Genomic DNA, 11,911 nt, shown 5'->3' with positions numbered 1-11,911 from the left:
ATATATGTGTTAGCATATGGTATTTGTTTTTCTCTTTCTGACTTCACTCTGTATGACAGTCTCTAGGTCCATGCACCTCACTACAAATAACTCAACTTCATTAACACACCACTGTAAAGCAATTATACTCCAATAAAGATGTTAAAAAAAATAAAATAAAATAGATAGCCAACAAGGACCTACTGTATAGCACAGGCTCAATACTCTGTAATAACCTAAATGGGACAAGAATTTTAAAAAGAATAGATACAGGTATATGTATAACTGAATCACTTTGCTGTACACCTGAAACTAACACAGCATTATTAATCAACTATACTCCAATATAAAATAAAACTTATAAAAATAATAAATAAATAAAAAGTTTTCCTTTATTAAAAAAGAAAACAACACAGTGGGAGTGGAACACGTCTGTGGCATTAGCAAGGCTGGGGAAGAGTGCTAGGGTTGGGACATGCCCACCACTTTAGTGAGGAGGCATGGGGTAAGCAGTGGGGTTGAGACACATCCATGGCTTTAAGGAAGCCAGGAAAGAGCACTGGGGCCAGGATGCATCTGTGGCTTGAGTGACATATGAGAAAATCACGGCTGGTGGCTTTAGCGCAATGCTTTATCCAGGCTGTGTCCACACGTACCCACCAGCATTAGCAAGGTACAGGGAGAGTACAAAAATGGTGCTCACCAGCACCTCCATCCCTGAAGAAAGTCCCAACTTGTCCCTGACCATCTGGCAAATGCTTTAAGATTAGCAAATGAATGTCCTTCCCATATAGTACAGGCACTTCCCTAGTTGCTGCCTTTGCATTGAATCCCAGGATGAGTGAGATCATTTGTAAGCTCCTCAAAAGGAGTATCTCAGATTCCCACAGCCCCTGGGTCCCCTAGACATAAGCCCCACTGGTTTCCAAAGCCAGACATTTTGGGGGCCTCACCTCTCCAGTGCAGGTCACAAGGGTTGGGGTGCACAATGTGGGGCCCAAACCTGTCACTTTCAGGGAGTACCTCAAGACCTGTGAGATCCCTTTCTATTGTGGGCTGCCATGCTGGGGGTGCGGTTTTTGGTGAGACTGCATCTCTGCCCCTCCTCCCTGTCTTGGTGTGGCCATTTTATCCTTTGTGTGGAGGAGCTGTTCAGCAGCTAGTTATCAGTTCTTTCTGATTGGTAACTCTTCCATATGTAGCTGTAGATTTGGTGTGTCCATTGGAGGTGGCTAGTTCAGGGTCTTTTACACTGCTATCTTGGACAGTCCCCTAACCCTTAAACTCTTAATTATTATACTTGATCATCTAGTCCAGTGATTCTCAAGCTTTAGTGCAAATCAGAAACACCTAAAGGGCCTGTTAACACACAAATTGCTGGGCCCCACCCAGAGTTTCTGATGCAATAGATGTGGGGTATGCTGTGATAATCTGCATTTCAAACAAGTTCCCAGATGGAGGTGAGGTTGCCTGAGTTCCAGGCTTTGAGAACTGTCGATCTAGTTCAATTGCTTCACTTTAGAGTTGTAGAACCAAAACTCAGAGAAGGAAAGGACCTGATCAAGATCACAACATGGATTAATGGCCAAGGAAAAATTTGAATCTAGGTCTTCTGTGCCCAAGCAAATGACTCCTTAACCATGAGGAAGCACGTGTCCTCTCTCCCAGTTATATTTGCAATAAAGAGACAAAATATAAAGTTGCAAATAATAATTCCTCTGACATATCTTGATTCACTAAGTTGACAGGTATTCATGAATTGGAGTTAATTAATTTTCTTGATTTTTAAATTCCTATAAATTTGGGGTAGCTAATTCCTGCTTTGCAGCTCTGTCATAAGGATTGGATATAATAGAAATTTCCCCTACTGGAGTATAAGCTTCATGAAGTTGAATATTTTGCTTATCTTTATTTCCTGCTGCATTCCTACATCCAGAAACACTGTCTCACATAAATTAGTTATTTATAAAAATTCTTGAATAAATAAAAATAAATACTTGGTACATTGTCAGAAATGAATAAATGGTGGCTTTATTGCTGTTTTAATATCATCGCCACCACCACCATCACCACTAACGCCAATTTACATTTTCCTGATTCACTTTCTATCGTGCCAAGCTCCATCATATTTTCTGGTAATGTTGTTTCTATTTTATGGCTTCTGAAAAACAGGCCAGATGTTAATTTTTTTGTTGTTGTTACTCTTTCAGCAAATTCACCCCATTGTCACCGATATCTTTTTTTCAAATGGAGAGCTCTAAATTACTGTAAACATTCTGCCTTGGCTGCCTTTTAAATCTCTTCCAACTGTCAGCTTTGAAGGGAGGATGACCATTGGTCATTTAGGACATATTTTAACCCTTTAGATAACAGTGAAACATCTTTGGCGGCAGTGTTGGAAGTGCATCCCCCATTGTCCCATATGGAGTTCTCTCTTGCCTCAGTAAACAGTCAGGCAAACAGGAAAAAGACTTTGCTGAATTTATTCTGTAGTAAATCCTTTGTGCCTAAGATGGTCTGGCATTAGCGTCCACGATACTTGTGAAAGGAAGCATCCATGTGCACTGATGTAAGATATAGCTTTGAGCAGTGAACAGTTTTTGGAGGCAGTGAAAACAGTGAGAGAGTGAGAAAAATGTCTTGCTAGCTATAGACCCTGGCTGCATTGCAGATTCATTAGGAGAGCATATTAAAAATCCTGAGGCACAGACACCTTTCACAACTGTTCACATCAGACTCTCTAAGGGTTGGGTTACAGGCATCTGCAGTTTGGAAAACCTCACTGGTTAACTAATTCCCTTCAAGAACCAGAGCAGAGTGTATCAGAAGTATTTCATGGATCCTCAACACCATGAAAAAAGTAAAGTCAAAGTAGCAGGATTTTCATAACCTAAATTTGATCCTTTAATAAAGACTGTCCTTTATTCTGAAAGCAGCCATTCTCCCTTGCAGTACTTAAGAAAATCATTAACCACCATTAGGTAAATAAAATGCCACTACAGCTCAGCTTGGAGCAGACTATGTATCCTGAGAGGAAACAAGATTGTAATCGAAGTCTGTAAATTAGACTATCTGCCCTTATGGCTTCAATCTGGGCTCACATTTGAAATCAGTGCTCTTTCTTGTTTTTAACACAGGCATGTGACAATCTAAGTATGCATTGCCTGTATCTCTTGGTCAACCATCAAGAGGTTGTCTCTTCCAGTCTGTTTCAGCTAGTCTGGAAGAAGGATGTCTACTGCTTTAGGGGTCCACCCAGGTTTCCCAAGATGAATTTCATGTGTTGACACTCAGCCTATACTTCAAATCAGATTGTCTAGACATATACTCTTAATACTCTGAAAAGCCATATGATAACTTATCTGAACTGCATTAAGAGATAGATAAAGAACAACTTAATTTTATTTACATAGATTATGTTCCTCCCGCTTGTTTCAGCTTCAACATATTCTGTTTTTAAGTGACAGTAATAACAATTCTAGCTCTAAAAATTATACATTTATGTGATAAAATAAAAAAATATTGGCTCTTTGTGAGAGACTCGTTAATTTATGTAATTTTAGTTGTACTGGTTTGTGTCATCCAAGTCTGGGGATACCATACTCTGTGATAGAAAGTATCCAGAACATTTTAACTCTCAATCATTATTGTTTTGCCAGTAATCCACAATGACTATTTACTATTAATTTCAGAAAAGGATAACCACCCCTCACATACCCAGTTTCCATTTTATACAGTTCTGAGGATTTAAACGAGTTCCATTATAACTGAGTTTGGGTATCAAACAATTGACATATGTGCTTTGTGAAAAGGACAGTCTTGCTACACCTTGAATAGCTCCTTAAAATGAACTCTTTCCCCCATAACTTCCCAAAGCACCTGATCAGTCCTCTTGACTGGCATTTATCACTTGCTTTCTTGAGTTATTATATACAAGCAGATCCTTGGCATCCTTGTAAATTTAACATTTCCAGTTTCAGCTCTTCCTATGTGACCCTGAGGGGGCCATAATTTGAATAATTTGTCATATTGTTGTGGTATGAATTTAAATAACACTCACTTTGAGCTGGTGTAAAAAACTGAATGACTCAGCCAGTGCAATACTCTGGATAATCGCCCAGCACATCCCCTCAATATAGTCCTTGTTTGCCATTTGTAGGAGATCAAAATTTATATTTTTGTTGAAACAACTAAGAATATTTTAGTGAAAAATAAGAGAGTAATTAATTGGTGATATGAGGTTGTTTGTAGAAAATGTTTGATAGAAGTGAGATTTAGAAAAGATAATAACAAGAGGAATACTGGGTGCTTACTATGTGCCTGGCACATTAAAAATAGCGTTATGTTCATGATCTCATCAGGTCCTCACAACCCCACAGTTTAATTATATTGTTAAATCCCTTCTGCAGAAGAAGAAAATGAAGCTTAGAGGGTTTGGTTTAAAGTCACATAGGCAGAGTTGAGATAAGTAAAATGTTGTGCTCAACTCCTAAACATGTACTTTTTTTCTCCTTTTAAAAAAAATTAGATATAATTGATATACAACATTATATTAGTTTCAGGTATACAAAATAATGATTTGACATTTGTATGTTTTTCAAAATGATCACTACAATAAGTTTAGTTAACACCCATCACTATACATAGATACACAATTTTTTTCTTGTGATAAAAACTTTTAAACCTACTCTTTGGACTTTCAGATATACAATACAGTATTATTAACTATAGTTGCCATTTTGTACCTTACTTTATAGCTGGAAGTTTATACTTTTTAATTCTCTTCACTCATTTCTCCCACCTCCCACGTCCCACCTCTGGCAATTACCAATCTGTTCTCTGTATCCATCATCTCGTTCTTTGTTTGGTTTTTACTTAGTTATAATTGACATGTATTAGTTTCAGGTGTACAACATACTGATTAGGTATTTGTATACGTTGTGAAATGACCACCACAGCAAGCCTAGTTAACATTGTCACCACACATAGTTACAAAATTATTTTTTCTTGTAATGAGAACTTTTAAATATGTACTTTTTAATTCCTACTGGTCTCTATTCTACCCACCTCCTCCTCAGCTCCCCACATGATTTTTCACATCCCTTCTATGCTATAAGTTCTATCTGGCCAGGTGTTTAACTTTACTCATCTATTTCTTGGAGGACCTAAACCAGAACTTTTGCTATAATAGGATTTGTTGAATACAGATAGATAGGTGAATAGAAGAATGAATGATGCATTTGCTAATTACATTCACTTGCCTTCTATTCATCAGCAAAAACTGAATGCGAACAAATATCCTTCCATGTGCATTTACTCCATATTCTCCAGTAATGCTACAGAAATTCTGAATGATGAATGAAGAGAAATTTCTCTGTATTTAAGGGGCTTCCAGGTCAAAGAAAGTAATAAAATGTTTCCTTTACTAAACACATTAAACACTCTGAGTAAACCTCTATAGCTCATCCAATGGTGTCCCAATGTCATTTATGGATTTTTAAGGAAGTGCTGACTTGAAACCAGAAAGTACCAGCGAGGTTCTGCCTACCTTACTTTGAGAGAAAGGAAACAATACTTCTTATTCTTTTGTGATAAAGTGAAAGACCCTAAAATAATACGCAGTTAATTTCTCCATCTCTGTATTAGTCAAGATTCTCTAAAGAAACAGAACCAATAGAAAATATATAAACATATTTAAGAGATTTATTATAGAGATTGGCTCACCTAATTTTTTTTATGGAGGCTTAGAAGTCCAATGATCTGCCGTCTGCAACCTGAAGAACTAGGTAAGCTGGTGGTGTAATTTATTCTGGGTCTGAATCCTAGAAACCAGGGGAGTTGGTGCTATACGTCCAAGTCCAAAGGCCAGAGAACCAGGAGCACTGATGTCTAAGGACAGAAGAAGATGAATGTCTCCGTTTAAGCAGAAAAAGCAAATTAACACTTCCTCTGACTTTCTGTTCTATTCAGGCCCTCAATGGATTGTATGATGCCCAGCCACATTGATGAGGATGACCTTCTTTACTCAGTTTACTGATTCAAATGCTAATCTCTTCAAAGGCAGCCTCATGGATACACACAGAAATGTTTTCCCAGCTATTTGGGCACCCCTTAGCTCAGACAAGTTGACACCTAAAATTAACCATTACAATCCTCATATACTGCCATGAAACTAATTAGATAATTATACAGTTTGAGATATAATAAATGGCAAGAAGTACAAAGATGGAGGGCTATGACGGTACATAGTAGGCAGATATACCCTATTTGGGAGGCACCTGGGAAAGCCCCCCTTAGGAAATGATATACGAGCTAGAACTGAAAGAGGAGGCAGATAGCTAAATTAGAACGTGCATTCAATATGCGTGACAGTTGAGTCATTGAAACAGGGATAAGAGCCCAAGGCACATGGAACAGCATGTTTAGAGCAGAACGGATTAGTAAGCAGCTGAAAAGTTAAAAAAAAAAATGTGGATGAATTTTCATGATTGAAATCCTGAAGAAATCTGAATAAGATCTGCAGTATGGTTAGTAGTGTTGCAGCAACATCAGTTTTCTGGTTTTGCTAAAGTCTTATAATTATGAAATATATTATCATTAAAGGACCCAGGGGAAGGGTTCGTGGGAACTTTCTATACTATTTTTTCAACCTCTTGTGAATCTAAAATGATTTCAAAATAAAAATTTTTTAAAAAGAGCATTTGGAAAATGACCACTGGATATCAGCGTGAAATGGACACTTCAAGTTCGTGGGTATAAATAAAACTATAGATATGTCTTGACATTCTTAAACTTATCCAGTGTGTTCTTTTGACATGTGGAGTGTTATATTGCCTTAATTTATTAGTGGTGCTTCACAGGTGATATATCTCCCCCAGACATTGGTGATAGTCATCTTAAAAGCAAACTGTAATCAAGATTCTGGGCAGAGCAAGATGAGAATTAGCTGTCTACTTCTCTACGTATCTGTAAATGTCAGCACTCTGCTATGGAATATATGATAGGTAGGAATCTGTGACTCCATGTACAGACATTAGCTGAGAATTGAGGCTCAGGGAAAGTCTAATTGAATCATACTGTATGACAATGTAAGTAGAAGGTGCTCATGGAAGGTCAAAAGAAGTAACACATACAATATTGTGTAACAGCTACGATGACAGTCATGTTTACCTCTAGAAAAGACTTTTCATCAGTCTAGTGCTGGTTACAGCAAATAAGACACAGAACCAAGGAAAACCAGACAGTAAGCCATACAAATCACAGGAGTTCAGCCAGGATTGACTTATTGTCAACAGCACAATTGTCACTCCTCTGAAATAAATGTGGCATTGAGGATTCATATCCAATTATGTCACTCTTCTGCTTGCAATTCTGCCCCTGTTCCCCATTGCTCACTGGAATAAATATACTTTCCTCTGAAAGATGTTCAGGTCCTCCATGATTTGGCCCTTGTCTAGTTTTCTCACCTCATTGCTTTTTCTTACATTTTAATGTTACCAAATTCATTTACTGATTTTCAAAGATCCTAAACTCCTTTATGCCTCTAAGCAACTGATTGTGTTTTTTTAACCTTCGTGTCTTAATTCAAACCCTACTATGTCTGTGAAGCTTCCTTCAGCTTGTCCAAATTTAGGTATATCATCCTTATATTTTCATTAATCTTATAAGTAGCTATATTTTAGCAAGTGTCATTTTGAATTGTAATGTGTTTCTTCACATGTCTGTCTTTCCACGAAGCTGCAGTTTCCTTGAGGACAACGTTCTTCCTCTCAGGTGTCTTCAATGCCTACAAGACTGCCTGACATAGTGTACGTATTGATTAAATTGTGATGAATGAATATAAACAAAATGTACTGAGTGCTACTTGCCTTAATTAAAAGGAAAGACATGTTATAATGGTTTTCAATAAGAATCATCAATATTAGTACAAAGGAATTTATGTCATGGCTTTGAAGCATCAATAAGAGAGGTGAGACTGTGGTTAGTAAAAATGGACTTGCCTATCATCATATCCCATACATGTTGGTTAGGGAAACCACATTGTTAAAAAAAAATATCTACCTCAAAATGCAAGAAGCACAATCAGAATTCTTATGATACCTATACAACAAAAATTATTTTTTAATAAAATAGATCATTCCTTTTTACGTGGCCTACCTTGGTGCTATGGATTTTGGTTTCTCATTTTAATAAATTTATTCTTGATGATAATTTTTCATCACTTCATGAAGCCTTTTGGTGAAAGGACAATCATTCCAGGTGAAAAATGCCAGTGCTTAAAATCCTTTTATGGAAACTCGGGTAAATTTATTTCCTTTTTCAGTTCATAAGTGCAATATATTCCAATTTTAGAAAAGGACTAGGAAGGAACAAATATACAAAGGTGATGTGTAAAAAGAATCTATAACCTTGTATGATATCAAGTTTGCAAAAATATCCCAAGTGTATATATGTATATGTATAGCTAATTCACTTTGTTATAAAGCAGAAACTAACACACCATTGTAAAGCAATTATACTCAATAAAGATGTTAAAAAAAATTCCAAGTACTACAAAATATTTATTTATTCCAAAATAAATATGTATTCCAAACATTCCAAAGTATTCCAATATATTCCACGGAAAACAAAAAAGGGAAAGGGAAATTAAAGAAGTAAGAGAAAGATCGGTAAGCTGAACACTGATAATACCTAAGGGTTAAATTGAGTTTACTGACATTTTTTTTTAACACCTTTATTGGAGTATACTTGCTTTAAAATCTTGTGTTAGTTTCTGCTGTATAACAAAGTGAATCAGAAAAATAAGATTCAAATGGATATTTTTTGAAATTTATAGTCTGATGTAATTAAATAGACATTTGTGTCAATTACACAGCAGATACTTTATTAACCATTGGGATACCATAGTCAATAAAACATAGATCCTGCCTCTAAGAGGCCCAGTCTAGAAGGAAGCACAACAGTACAAAGCCCACATTATGGAGTTCTATGGACTTGAATTTGGATGCCATGTCAAATTATTAGCTATGTGACTTGGGCTAGTTAAGTCCCTTGATCTTCATTCATTTGCCTGTAGAAAGCAAATAATAATAATAAATCACAAGGTTGTTGTGAAGATTACATAAGAAAATTCCTGTAATGTGCTCGGAAATGCCTGGCTGAAAGTGAAAACATATATTTTAGCTGAGAAAGTTAAATAGTCATTTTCCTAATTTATATGTGTGTAGGCCCTAGGTCTAAAAGGAATAATGGGAGTCCATAGTAATATAAAAATTACAAATCAGCATATCCGCAATTTCCAATATAATTTTAAAAAAATCACTGAACAACTGTAACTGACTTCTGAGGAAGAAAAGGCGAAGTAAAGACTGTGTGATAAAATAGATAACTAATAAGAAACTGCTGTATAAAAAAATTAAATTAAAGTTTTAAAAAAAGACTCTATATGGTCTCCATGAGAGGTAGATACAAAGAAGTAGCTTTCAGTTCAATTTCAGGAAAACTCCACATTCATCACAATTGTCTATCCAAAAATGTAATGAGCTGCTTCATGAGTTAATGTAGTCTCTGCAGCCCCATATATCAAACACCATTGAAGAACAATTTGAGATTGTAGAGAGATTAAGGTAAGTAATAATTTAGGAATAATTAGTAATAAGCAGTTGATCCAACCAGATGCTAGGAAAAGCTTCCAACATTGTATCCATGGCCTGACTCTCCATTTATTTTGCCACAGACAGAAGGCCATAATCAAGTTCTGGCTGTTGTTTTACCAATCAAACTGACTGCGTTCTGGTTGATTCTGAGCAAGTTTTAGAGTAACATACTAACCATGCTGTGAAATGATTTATTTCCCAATGATTGGCCATCATTTTGCTTTACTGGTCCCACACAGTGGAATCAACAAAATCAAAACAATTACAAATTATCGGTGAAAAGGCTGTGCACTATTATGCCACACTGAGTTTTCCCTTTTATTTGGATTTATTCTGTAAGTTCTGAAAACAATGTATTTTTTCGCATTATTGAGGACATTCATCAGCACCTATTTTGCACTTTTGCTAGAGTAAAACCATTGGTTGAAAGGATCTTAAATGCTTATGCCTAAAGGTAGTCACGGAAAGCTATCATTTGGTATTGAAGGTAATGGAGTTTAGAATCAGAAAGACTGAGAGCTCCAGCTTTATCCAGTATGGCCTTGGGGACAGGTAACCTATGACTCTGCTTCCTTATTGGCTAAGAGTGGCATGGACATATATACACTACCAAATGTAAAATAGATAGTGGGAAGCAGCCGCACAGCACAGGGAGATCAGCTCGATGCTTTGTGTTCACCTAGAGGGGTAGGATAGGGAGGGTGGGAGGGAGACGCAAGAGGGAGGGGATATGGGGATATGTGTATATGTATATCTGATTCACTGTGTTATACAGCAGAAACTAACACACCATTGTAAAGCAATTATACTCCAATAAAGATGTTAAAAAGAAAAAAAACTTGTTGTACAGGAAATGTATGGGCTTAAAAAGAAATAGTATTTTACCATGCCTAGAATGGTATTTAACACCTTTAATATTAAGTGATGAAAAAGAGTATATTTCCTTTTATTAATGTGTCCCCTTATTTCAACTTATTTCAACTCCATCTATTAACACTTATATGCTTTGGAGACGACTAGAGACAGAGTTGGTTAAATTAAGAAATTACTTACTTTAAGTCTCTCCTTTATAGAGGAGAAAATTGAAGCCCAAGTTCTCACAGCTAAATAAGGGAAGCACTAAACGAGGGAAAATAATGCATTCCCCATCTCCTGCTTCCCAGTCCAATGCTCATTCTATAATACATATTATTTCTGGCAATGTCACATATTTGAAAGAAATAATTCTCTTGTCTTGAGAAAATTAAGTACAGCATAAAGTAGTAGAAAGAATATGAGCTTTGGAATCAGACAGTTCTCCGTTTGACTCTGAGGTTTGCCACTTGGGTGCCTCGATCAAAGAACAACCTTTGTGACGCTTTGTTTTCTCATCTAAATTTGTGGGTAATCACGTGTAGCTCACGGGGCTTGTGTAAAAATTTGAAGTAAAGCATATAACGTCCTTAGAACAGCATTTGCCACTTTAAGAAATCTTGCTGGGCTTCCCTGGTGGCGCAGTGGTTGAGAGTCCGCCTGCCGATGTATGGAAAACAGTATGGAAATTCTGCAAAAAAGTAAGAATAAGACTGTCATATGATCCAGCTATTCCACTTCTAGGTATTTATCTAGAAAATACAAAACCAGTCATTGGAATAGATATATACACCCATACATACATCAAAGCATAATTTACAATAGCCAAGATATGGAAACAACCCAAGTGTCCATCAACAGGTGAATGTATAAAGAAGATGTGGCATACATACACAATGGAGTACTATTCAGCCTTAAAAAAAAGAAAAGAAAAGAAATCTTGCTAAATATTAGCAAATGATAATAATAAAAACAACGGGAAAAGGTTTAGGTATCTTAACAGGCTCAAGGAGGAGACAGGACAGGAAGTCCTGTTGGTTGTCCCCAAGTGCCACCAATGTGATGGTCACTCTCTGAACAGGAATTCACTACTACAACAGGAAGACACCAGTGTGTTTTGTTTTTCTCCTCATCCAATAGTTACAGAAAACAAAACAAAACAAAACACATTTTTAACCTCTCCCTTCAGATTTTCCAAGCTCTGTTTCTTTTCCCACTCCTAATAAATATTCTCTTCAGGGAATGCCCATGTAGTGCCTGCAACATAACAACAGTTTCTGGCCCTACTTTGTTTCTGAGGCGCATGGGTACCACAGAGCACTGCACACCCAGAGCTGAGACATCCATTAAAATCTCTTTTCAGGGCTTCCCTGGTGGCGCAGTGGTTGAGAGTCCGCCTGCCGATGCAGGGGACACGGGTTCGT

This window comes from Physeter macrocephalus, chromosome 8, assembly GCF_002837175.3.
Source record: "Physeter macrocephalus isolate SW-GA chromosome 8, ASM283717v5, whole genome shotgun sequence".
Taxonomy (NCBI): domain Eukaryota; kingdom Metazoa; phylum Chordata; class Mammalia; order Artiodactyla; family Physeteridae; genus Physeter; species Physeter macrocephalus.
The sequence above is the reverse complement of the archived record's forward strand: the minus strand, read 5'-3'. Positions refer to the sequence as shown.